Raw genomic sequence first — 12914 nt, 5'->3', positions numbered from 1 at the left:
TCTTTGTCTGGCTTTAGAATCAAGGTAATGTTGGCCTTATAGAGGAGTTTAGAGTTTTTCCTTTCATTTCTATTTTTTGGAATAGTTTGAGAAAACTAGGTATTAGTTCTTTAAATGTTTGGTAGAATCCCTCTGAGAAGTCATCTGGCTCTGGACTTTTGTTTGCTAGGAGATTTTTGGTTACTGATTCCATTTCTTTGCTGGTTATTGGTCTATTCAAGTTTTCTATTTCTTTCTGTTTTCAGTTTTGGTAGTTTATATGTTTCTCAGAATTTATCCATTTCTTCCAGATTGCCCAATTTGTTGATATATAATTTTTCATAATATTCTCTTATACTTTTTGTATTTGGTGATGTTGGTTGTGATCTCTCCTCTCTTGTTTATGATTTTATTTATCTGTGACCTTTCTCTTTATTTTTCGTGTAAAGTCTGGCTAGGGGGTTATCAATTTTATTAATTTTTTCAAAGGACCAGCTCTTAGTTTCATTGGTCTATTCTACTTGGGGTTTTTGTTTGTTTCTATATTATTTATTTCTGCTCTAGTCTTTATTTTTTCCCTTCTTCTGCTGTATTTAGGCTTCTTTTGTTTTTTTCTTTTTTTAGCTCCTTTAGGTATAAGGTTCGATTGTTTATCTGAGATTTTTCTTACTTCTTGATGTAGACCTGTATTGCTGCATACTTCCCTCTTATGATCACTTTTGCTGCATCCCAAATATTTTGGACCATCATATTTTCTTTTTCATTTGTTTTCATGTATTTTTATTTTTTTATTAAAAAATTTTTTTGCATTTTTAAATTTATTTTTTAATAGTTTATTGTCAAATTGGTTTCCATATAACACCCAGTGCTTCTCCCCACAAGTGCCCCCCACCATGACCATCACCTCTCTCTCTCCCTCCCCCTCCCCCTTCAGTCCATGGTTTGTTTTCAGTATTCCTACACTGTTGGTGGGAATGTAAACTGGTGCAGCCGCTCTGGAAAACAGTGTGGAGGCTCCTCAAAAAACTATCAATAGAACTCCCCTATGACCCAGCAATAGCACTGCTAGAAATTTACCCAGGGGATACAGAAGTGCTGATGCATAGGAGCACATGTACCCCAGTGTTCATAGCGACACTTTCAACCAATAGCCAAATCATGGAAAGAGCCTTAATGTCCATCAACTGATGAATGGATCAAGAAGATGTGGTATATATATACAGTGGAGTACTATATGGCAATGAGGAAGAATGAAATATGGCCATTTGTAGGAAAGTGGATGGACCTCGAGGGTGTCATGCTAAGCGAAATAAGTCAGGCAGAGAAGGATAGATACCGTATGTTTGCATTCAGAGGTCTAACAGGAGAGACTTGGCAGGGGACCATGGGGAGAAGAAGGGGGAAAGAGAGCGGGAGAGGGTAAATTTTTTTTTAATGTTTATTTATTTTTGAGAGACAGACAGAGCATGAGCAGGGGAAGGGTAGAGAGAGGAGACACAGTGACTCTGAAGCAGGCTCCAGGCTCTGAGCTGTCAGCACAGAGCCCAATGCGGGACTCGAACTCCTGAACCTTGAGACCATGACCTGAGCCAAAGTCTGCCACTTAACTGACTGAGCCACCCAGGCGCCCCTGTTTCCATGAATTTTAAATTTCTTCTTCTTTTTTCATTTTTAATTTTTTAAAAATATTTTATCTAAATCCAAGTTAGTTAACATATAGTGTAATAATGGTTTCAGGAGTGGACTTTAGTAATTCATCACTTATGTGTAACACCCAGTGCTCATCCCAACAAGTGTCCTTCTTAATGCCCATCACTAATTTAGCCCATCCCCCCACTCAACACCCCTCCAGCAGCCCTTTAATTTCTTCTTTATTTCCTGGTTAACCCATTCATTCATTAGTACGATGTTCTTTAATCTCCACTTATATGTGGTCTTTCCAAATTTTTTCTTGTGGTTGACTTCAAGTTTCTTAACGTTGTGGTCAGAAAATATGCGTGTTATGATCTTAATCTTTTTACACTTGTTGAGGCCTGATTTGTGACCCAGTATGTGATTTATTCTGGGGAATGCCCCATGTGAACTCAAAAAGAATGTGCAATCTGCTGCTCTAGGATGAAATGTTCTGAATATACCTGTTATGTCCCCTGGCCCAGTGTGTCATTCAAAGCCATTGTTTACTTATTGACTTCTTGCTTTCATGATCTATCCACTGCTCAAAGTGGGATGTTAAAGTCTCCTCCTATTACTGTATTATTATGAACGATTTTCTTTATGTTTGTTATTAATTGATTTATATATTTGACGTGACCCTGGATGACTTGATCATGGCTAAAGATGACCTCTCCAAGGCTGACATCAAGGCAATCTGTATAGAAGCTGGTCTGAAGACCTTGAGAGAGGGCAGAATGAAAGTAACAAATGAAGACTTCAAAAATGGCAATGGGAAAAAAATAAAATATGGCCATTTGTAGCAAAGTGGATGAACCTCAACAGTGTCATGCTAAACGAAATAAGTCAGGCAGAGAAGGACAGATACCATATGTTTGCACTCATAGGTCTAACAGGAGAAACCTAACAGAGGACCATAGGGAGGGGAAGGGGGAAAGAGAGTTGGGGAGAGCGAGGGACACAAATCATGAGAGACTATTGAATACTGAAAATGAACCGAGGGCTGAAGCGGGGGGGAGGGGAAGGGTGTGATGGTCATGGATGGGGGCACTTGTGGGGAGGAGCACTGGGTGTTATATGGAAACCAATTTGACAATAAACTATTAAAAATAGTTATTTCAAAAAAAATTAAAGAAAATTTTCTTTATAAAAAACAAGAAGGCACCCCTGAGTGGCTCTGCCTGTAGCAACCACATTTGCTTTCAAGGAGGTGGTCGAGAGCATCTTAACTCCTCCAAGGGATGAGGTCGGGAAACTGCCCAAGGAACCATGTTCCAGTTGATCTTTCTTAGCAAACCCCCCATGCCCCTTTTTGAGTGTAATGTGTAGGGCGCCCCTTGGCTGCCGTCATGTGTCAGCCAGGTGCAGTGCCATCCCCCCAGTAAAGTGACCTCTTCCTCAAAGAAAAAAAAATTTTGTAGCCAAATTGGGGGCATAAATATTTACAATATTAGACATTGTTGGATAGACGCCTTTGTTATGATATAGTGCCTTTCTTCATCTCTTGTTACAGTCTTTGGTTTAAAATCTAGTTTGTAGTGCCAGTCTGGCTTTCTTTTGATGCCATTTGAATGATAAATTGTTTTCCATCCACTCACTTTCAATCTGCAGGTGTCTTTAGGTCTAAAATGAGTCTCTTGTAGGCAGCATAGATGGGTCTTGTTTTTTTTATCTTTCCATTCTCACACCCTATGTTTTTGATTGGGGGCATTTAGTCTATTTACATTCAGAGTAATTACTGATAGACATGAATTTAGGGCCATTTTATTATTTGTTTTGTCATTGTTCCTGGAGATTTTTTTTGTTCCTTTTTAGTCTTTGTTGTTTTTGGTCTTTCTTTCCTATTCAAAGAGAGTTCTTTAATATTTTTTGCAGGGCTGTGTACAGTATAATTTCATTTTAAAACAGAGGTGATAAGACAGTTGTAAAAATGGGGACAAAAAGACTGGACTAGATGTCCTAGGGGATGTTGCGTGGCGTGGAGGCTACACATGGATCTCTAGAAGGTGGCAATTCTGAGAGGAAGGGCATGGAGAGAAAGCCAACAAAAAGAAAGCTTCTGCTTCCTTCTATTTGTCATTTTCCTCTCTTGTGGCTCCGCACATGTTCAGTAAAACACACTTGGTGTTATTGGATTACCTTTGGAAGACACATGGTACTGAGTTTTGCACTATTTCCTTTTCTCCCTACCAGCATTGCTTTGGGACATTTTCCTGGATTCTGAAAAAACAAATATATATTTCCATTAAAATTCAGTGTTTGTTTGGTTTGGGGCAGACAGAGTAGGTTTTGCAAGTGGAAGAGCAGCAGCCTGATGCTTGGAAATATGACAAGCAGTAGTCATTCTCTGTGGAGCCTACGTGCAGATTAGCCAACAGCGGGGGAACCTATAGTCCAGAATCAGAGCTGATTACCCGACCTTTATATCATCCCTCCACACTCCCCACCAGAAGCATTGAGGGATAGAATGGGGAACCTAAAGCTCAGTTCATTCACACACATACACACAACATTTGCACACACACATACTTACATGCACACACATATATATATCCCAACTCTTGATTTTGGCCCACCTCATGAGCCTCTCTGTCCCTCTCCCCCCACTCCCACAATCTCTCTCTCTCTCTCTCTCTCAAATAAAAAAAAGAGAGAAAGAAAGTAAGAGAGGCAAACCAAGAAATATAGTCATTAACTATAGAGAACAAGCTCATGGTTACCAGAGGGTAGGTGAGTGGGGGATGGGTGAAATAGATGATGGGGATAAAGGAGGGTACTTGTGATGAGCACCAGGCGACATATGTAAGTGTTTAATCACTAAATTGTACACCTGAAACTACTTTACACAGTATATCAGCTAACTGGAATAAAATAAAAACTTAAGAAAAGAAAGAAAGCCCAGCCAAGGTCAGGCTGGCTACAGGGATGCAGGAGCTGCCACTGTTGCTGAGTCCACGAGGAACATGGAGGAGCCATGGGAAGAATGAGTGCAGGAGAGGATCCCAGGGACACCAGCAGTCCAGATGTGGGTGGAAAGAGAGCTACCTACTGCAGGGCAAGTGAGAAGAATGGTGGCTGGGTGGGGGGTGGGGTTAGAAGGAGTGGAGAGAGGGCGCCACAACACTAGAGGAGCTGTTGATTCAGCATGCAGAGAAGCTTCAGTGCTCAGGGGAAGGACAGGGTCAGAGCCAGGATTCACTCTGTCCATGGTGGGAACTGGCTGGGAGGAAGATGGAGAAAGGGCAGCTTCAATGTCTAAACACGGACTAGAGAAGAGGGACTCTAGAGGGCCATCCCCTGAGGTAGGTGTCCAGGATGCTAGAATTGCACTCCCTGACTTTAGGTCCCAGCTCTGCCACTTGCTGGCTGTGTGACTTTGGGCAAATCCTAGTTGTGCTTCAGCTTCCTCATCTGTAAAATTGCAATAGAAGTAGGGTTGTAGTGAAGGTAAAATGTGTCAATAAGTGTATGTTATGACATAATACACAGTAAGTACTATGTCATAACTGCTCTTACTATATCACACATGGCATGTATAGAGTGTGTGTGTGTATATATATATATATATATATAGTAAATAGAATATAAGGTGTATATTAAGCAGTACCTATAATGTGTAATATATACTATAAATAATAAATATACATGCAATTTATGTAATTATAATAAAAACTACCATCATAACATATGTTGTTTAAAATAAAATATTATCATTATAATATATATTGTGTATGATATATTTAGTAATAAGTATTATGTATAAAATACTATATAATTGCATATATTGCCATTAGAGACACACTGCATATACTGTTACTATAAAAGCAATTATTATTATCATTACCATTGTCATTATTACTGGAATTTAGTCAGTGCTATAGATGCTAAAGTTGAGAAATAGAGCAACTGAACTTGAGAGTCCAGAAGTTCAGTGAATGTTTGCTGTGATTAGGAATAGAGAATCTGATGTGTGTGTGTGTGCATACACAGGTAAGTAATGAATTTGGCTTTATTATTTTTTTAAGTTTATTTTTTATTTTGAGAGAGAGAGAGAGAGAGAGAGAGAGAGAGAGAGAGAGAGCGAGCACAAGCAGGAAGGGGCAGAGAGAGAATCTAAAGTAGGCTCTGCACTATCAGCACAGAGCCCAAAGTAGGGCTTAAATTCACAAATTGCAAGATCATGACCTGAGGGGAAATCGAGAATCAGACACTTAACCAACTCAGTCACCCAGGCACACTATCAATTTGGCCTTTAACACAAAATCATGGAGAGAATTGATACAAACATTCTAAGCCAGCAGGTTCAACTTGCTCATTTTACCAACGAGAGCAGAGACTTTATTGCTTCACTGAGCTGCTTGAGGTCATAGGGTCATTGGCGGTCTCCTGCCTCCTCTCTTCTTGCAGGCACTGAATTTGGGTGAAATCCTATAGACATGGTAAGCCTGAAGGTGAAGTTACAGTCCTGGAGGAGGCCCCTCCACTGGAAGCTCTATCATCCTTCCTTTACTTTGGGTCCAGTTGACCTTCTCTTTTGTCCCCCTGCCCCTCTCCACTGTCACTTGCTATTTTGCATTTAGAGACCCTGTCCTCTGTTATCCAGGGATGCTAATATTTGCCTCTGAAGGGACTCCTGATGGATGACTCAGAGAATAGTTAAAAACATTAACATATAAATGCTTCGGAAGTCCAATGTAATGCAGGAAGGAGCCCATGCTTGTCTTGGCCCCTACCCTGACAGTGATTACTGTGTTCTCACTGGTCGAATTCCTTGGCAAAATCACCTTCAGGACATGGGCAGATGAGGAGCTTCCAGGAGGCATCTAGGATTCAGAGCTGTTTTCCTGGCCCCAAGGAGTCCCAGAGATTGTTTAGTATATGCACCAAAGACCTTATAGAGGACCAAATGTAATCTCTGTGAATTTCTCACATCATCTTGGCTAGAAAGAAAAGCATAATTTCAGGCAGTCTGTGCTTCTAAAGGGGTTATGAAAGATGTTCCAAATACATTTTGGGACATTGTCAGAATAAATCTAAGCACTGCGTTTTCTTCCTTCGTTTGTTGTGAGGCAATGTGTGATGGATGCTGAGTTTGTCTTTACACCATCTCAACCTTCCTTCCCAAGTCTTGTTCTTCTCATTCTTTTGTGTGCTGTTTGGAGACTCCCCTGTGTGGCTGGCAAGCTGTCTCCTGCCCTCTCTGAGCATGCTCCCACCCTCCTTGCCCCCACCCCAACCCCCACTGGCCTCAGTTCCTCCGTGGGACAGCCTCACTGAGATCACACCTGTGCTAGGAGCAGAGCTGAGCAGGGAGCTTGAAGTGAGGATGAGGAGCCCGAGGTCTGCCAGGATCACGGTTGAGGCTCATTTTGTCCAGGAGCCATTCCGTGGGTGACAGCCCTTGGCATGGACTTCCTTTGCAGATCTAAATGGAAAAGTAAGATGTGGAAGACAACTTCTGAAGTGAGGGCCTAATGTGTCTGTCCCATCCAAACTGCTCTTTTGTAGCCATGCAAGCACCAGAATCTTGACTGATTACTTAGTTGAGTCCTCCCAAACTTTCAAACTTAGGAAATTGTAGAGTATTGGTTTATAATGTTAGAACCCACTCCAAACTGTACCAAACTGTTAATTAAAACTATAGATACACACAGCAATGCAATATTGAGTTTCAAAAAGCCTCAGAAATTGTGTACACCATGACACGCTTTTAATAAAATTAAAGACAACTGAAATGAAACAACATACTTTTAGAAGTACGTAAGTGTTAAAAGTATAAATAAAATGAAGTAGACGTGAAATCTGTGGCTACAACAATTGTGGAGAAGTAGGGAATAGATGGGGAGAAGCATGTGAGTAGATGTAAATTATTATCAATATTCTGGGTCCTGTGTTGATGGTGTATTCACATCTTTGAATTATATTCTCTTACTACAATAATAATAACATATTTAAAATATTAAATATTAACATTAAATGTTAAAATATCAAAAATAAAAAATTAAATATTAATATAATAAAATGATAATGGTATAAATTTAAATACCCCAGACCGATTACAAAAATGTTCACTGACCTACTTAACATTTATTCATATGATGGATATTGTTCTAAGCACTTTATAAGTAGTTGATAATTCTTAACTCACTGAATTCTCAAAACAACCCTATAGTAGATAGTATTATTTCCATGAAGAAACTGAGGCACAGAGAAGTCAAGTAACTAGCCCAACATCACAAAGCTGAGCTTGAATTCTAAGCCAGGGTATGCATCCCCAGAGTTCTGTTAGGATTGATGTCCTTGTGTGAACCCAAGTTCTGTAAAGAAAAATGAACAAGTTAACTAAAGGAACCAGTTTCTACATGACACAGGTGTAAATGTGCAGGGAAGGAGGGATGCCTGGCTTTAGAGTATGTACAAAGCAAATGGTATTGCCTTCCCAGGAAATGTGTTTGCACACTACAAGGCCTTTCTGGATTGATTTTAATAGTGGGAATTTTGGTGGCATGACAGGCTAATGGAACAATCTATTGATTGACTCTTGGAGCTCCCTTTGTGTCTCAGTGTTGAGTTGACCAACAGCTAGATGGAGTTAGGGCTTCTCTTCGTTTTGCCTCAAGATTTATCATCTACTAAGCAAATATTGACTTCTTGAATTAACTTGTAGTGTCTCCGGCAACAGATTTCAATATTTGCTTGATAACCTATCTGGTGACTGAGTGCAGTGAATAGTCCATCATCAATAGGAAGATCCGTGGTGGAAGCCTCCTTTTCTTTTATTTTCTTAATGTTAATAATACATTTTAAATTGTTATATACAAAATACCATTACAAGATTAAACCAGTATTAAAAATTATTGAAATATTTAATGTATTTTGAACCGAATCTTTCAAATTCAACATGTATCATATACTTTTATATCACAATGTATCAAAATTTCTTTTAACTTTATTGAGGAATAACTGACAGATATAATTATATATATTTAATGTACACAATGTGATGGTTTTCTATACCACATACACTGTAGAATGATTACCAAGATCAAGATGATTAACATATGCATCACCTCACACAGTTAACTATTGTTTGTGTGTATGTGGTGAAAATACTTAAGATCTACACTCAGCAAGTTTCAAGTACACAGCACCGTATGAGTAACTATAGTCCCCATGCTGCGCACTAAGTCCTCAGAATTCATTCTTGTTATAACCAAAAATTTGTACCCTTTCACCTGCATCACCCATTTCCTCCACACAGCCCCTGACAACCACCATTCTATTTTCTGTTTCTATGAAATCAATTCTCTCTGTGTCTCTCTTTCTCTCTCTCTCTCAATTCTACATGTAAGTGAGATTGTATAGTATTTTTCTTTCTTTGTCTGACTTATTTCACTTAGCATAATGCCTTCAGGGTCCACCCATGTTGTAAATGGCAGGATTTCTTTCTTTTATATGGCTGAGTAATACTAAACACACACACACACACACACACACACACACACACACTTTTTAATCACATTTTTAATCCATTCATCTGTTTTCATGTCTTGGCTATTGTGACTAATGCTGCAATGAACATGGGAGTGCAGATATATCCTTCAGATATATATCCAGAAGTGGAATTACTGGGTCATATGATATTTCTATTTTTAATTTGGGGGGGCACTTCCATACTCTTTTCCACAATGCCTGCACGAATTTACATTTCCAACACTCCACAAATATTCCCTTCTCTTTACATCCTTACCAACACCTGTTATCTTTTGTCTTTTTGATGAGAATCATTCTGAAAGGTGTGAAGTGATACCTCATTGTGATTTTAAGCTTCCTTTTAAGTCAGAAGTTCTCTGTTTTCGGAGAGTGGTCTCCAAAACAGCAGAACTAGTCTAACATTCTTGGAGAATTTTTTAGAAATGCAAATTCTTAGGCTTGTCCTTAATCCTGCTGAATCTGGAGCCCCAAGGGTGAGGTCCAGCTGGCAGTGTGCTGGCAAATGTTGAATAACTGGATCCCTGGGGAGAAATGCATATATTTATGTACAGAAGTTTAATATAAATTTTACTGGTATATAGGCTATGTAGCACAAAATTTACAAATAATAATAGTAAAATATTCAATCTTCCTTATTATAACTTTCATATAGGAAATTGATCTGCACAGAATACTTTTGTTGGCTTTTGCCAAACTTTTGTATCAGAGATGACCTATGGTTACAATTGATGAATGAGTATAGTTCCAACATGAATGTTGGTTGATAGTTTTGTTTACACTAAGGGGTATGTTCAAAGAGAAACAAATGAAGATGGATGTTATGGCAAAAGGTCAATTTTTTTTGTCAAGGGCATGAGCAACTTCCTTGCCGAATCAGGTTATAGTTTTCAAATACTGGAAAAAATATATATCTATTTTGCTGTTCACAATGTAATAGATATAATACATCTAAGTTTAATCTATTTAACTCGGTATTATTAAGCCTTTCTCCATCACTTTCTGAAGTTGAGAAAATTAATGAAATAATAACCCAAGTCCAGATGTGTAGCATTTTCCTGTTGCTGTGGCATAAATACTTCTATCTTGGCCAGTTTCACATATGACACCACTAACGAGAAGTTAGAAAAAGAGGTGCACAGCAGGACACCATGTTTCCCATTTCCTTCCTACGGAGACAGTAGTTATAGATGTCCTCCAGGGTAGACATAATAGAAACATGTAGTAAAATACTTAGGAAATGCTTTTCATGTATTTTTTAAAGACATAGTTTTTCTTTTTGAGAAAGAGAGCAGGGTAGGAGCAGAGAGAGAGAGAGAGGGAGAGAGAGAGAATCCCAAGCAAGTGTTGAGCTCTCAGCACAGATTCTGATGAGGGGCTCAATATCACAAAGTTTATGATCTGAGTCAAAACCAAGAGTTGGACACTCAATCAACTGAGCTACCCAGACTCTCCTAAGGCATAAATTTTAATTATATATTTTTATGATTTATTTTTAATGACAACTGTGTTTCATGACTTGTTTGTGGTATTCCTGAAAATGTAACCATTGGCTGTCATAGGCTGTTATGAATCATTCCAGTAAACCATTGGGCCCAGTAATGTGTGATTCAGCAAGCCCTCTGCATAATTCTGATGATACCAAAATCTTTATTTTTCTCTTTTTAAAAATTCAAGTATAATTAACATACAGTGCTTCAGATGTACAATATAGTGATCCAACAATTCTATACATTACCTAGTGCTCATCACAATAAGTCTACTCTTATCCCCCTTCACCTATTTCACCTATCCTTACACCTCTGACAATCACAGCTTTGTTCTCTATAGTTAAGAGTCTGTTTTTTATTTTTCTTTTTTTTCATTTGTTTTGTTTCTTAAATTCCACATAATGAGTGAAATCATATGATATTTGTCTTTCTCTGACTGACTTTTTAAAAATTTAGTGATGATGCTAAGTTTTTAGAACCACTGGCTAAGCAGATGCTGAGGACAAAAAATGCATTTAGCTATAATTAACCTGGTGACACCAGCTTGGGTCTGGCCAACTAAATGTTTTTCTTAAATGTTTAAACAAGTTCAGATTTGGGGGGGAAGTATGTCTACGGGAGAAGATAGGAATGAGAAAAGGCTTTGAGTTTGAATCTTTGATTTCTTTTCCCCAGATTTGACCCAGTTTGGTAAACTATTAATAGATAGCCAAATAAACCTTAGATCAAATTATGGCTCAGTTTATTTTCTTGAAACGAAATGGCAGCCAATGCAACTGCTCAAATGACCCATCTTCTGGAGTCTTAAAGAACTGGTTGACTTATTCAATAAATATTTATTGAGTATCTATGTTATACCAAGCACTGTTCTGGATGTTAGTGATGCAGGCTACTGAACAAGATAGACAAGGACCTTGATCTCAAGGAGTTTGTGTTCTAGAAAGAAGAGAGTAAACAAACATACAAACAAACAAAACAAGTGAAATCCAGATAAGCAAGATAATGACTGGAATATCTCATGCTACAGAGTAAACAGATTATGTAGTAGAGGGTGATGTGTAAGAAGGTACTCTTTTTGGCTGGAGTGGTTATGGAGGGTCTCTTTGAGGAGGTGACAGCTCAGTGAAGAACTGAATGATGGAAAGAATCCAACTATGGAACTACCTGGATAAAAGCATCCAGGCAAAGGGGATGACTGTTGTAAAGGTCTTGAGGGGGAAACAGGTTTGATGTGTCCAAAGCCTGCCTGGCAATGAGGATGACATGGCTGGAACAGTGTGAATGAGGAGAGAATTGTAGGGCATGTGTCAAAAGGCAGGCAGGCAGGGCCAGCTCAGGTAGGGTCTTTTAGGCCATGGCAAAAGTTTTGGATTCCATTTTTAAAATTTTTATTCATTTTTGAGAGACAGAGCAAAAGCAGGGGAGGGACAGAAAAAGAGGAAGACACAGAATCCGAAGCAGACCACAGACTCTGAGCTGTCAGCACAGAGCCTGATGTGGGGCTTGAACCCACGACATGAGATCATGACTTGAGCTGAAGTCATACACTTAATTGACTGAGCCACCCAGGTGACCCTGGATTTCATGCTAAGTGATGGGAAGCCTTTGGGAGGCTTAAACCAAGGGAATGATTGGCTTAATGTCTGCTTTAAAAAGACCGTTGGCGGGGCGGAGCATTGGCTGTGAGAGGCAAGAGTGGAAGCAGGGAAATGCATTAGGAAACTGTTGAAAGAGTCCAGGGACCCGATAACATGGCTTGGAATGGAAATGGCCAGGTTTGGGATTACAGAGCGTTGCAGGGGAGCAGCAAATTGAACTGGCCGAGAGTTTGTGACAAATTCTTTATAAGAATAAAATGGACTCTTAACCTTACCATGTTTAAACAAAGTGGACTATAATTCTTTGTGTTGATGCCTGCTAATCTCTTAGCCATTTTGGTCCATTTATCAGTTTCTACCTTCTTTACAGAATCAAGGCATGGTGTCTTAAAAAGGTGGTGGCCTCTTAACTGGTGGGCAACTGAGGAGGCATGAGTTGGAAGACTAAGTATAATCCTGAGTCCATGCCAATGAGCTTAGATCAATAGGGGCCAAGCAGAAGTTAAGAACAGAGATCACAGCCACTCTGGAAAACAGTTTGGAGGTTCTTCAAAAAACTATCCATAGAACTCCCTTATGACCCAGCAATAGCCCTGCTAGGAATTTACCCAAGAGATACAGAAATGCTGATGCATAGGAGCACATGTACCCCAATGTTCATAGCAGCAATGTCAACAATAGCCAA

This window comes from Suricata suricatta, chromosome 12, assembly GCF_006229205.1.
Source record: "Suricata suricatta isolate VVHF042 chromosome 12, meerkat_22Aug2017_6uvM2_HiC, whole genome shotgun sequence".
Classification (NCBI taxonomy): Eukaryota; Metazoa; Chordata; class Mammalia; order Carnivora; family Herpestidae; genus Suricata; species Suricata suricatta.
This window is presented reverse-complemented; position numbering follows the sequence as displayed.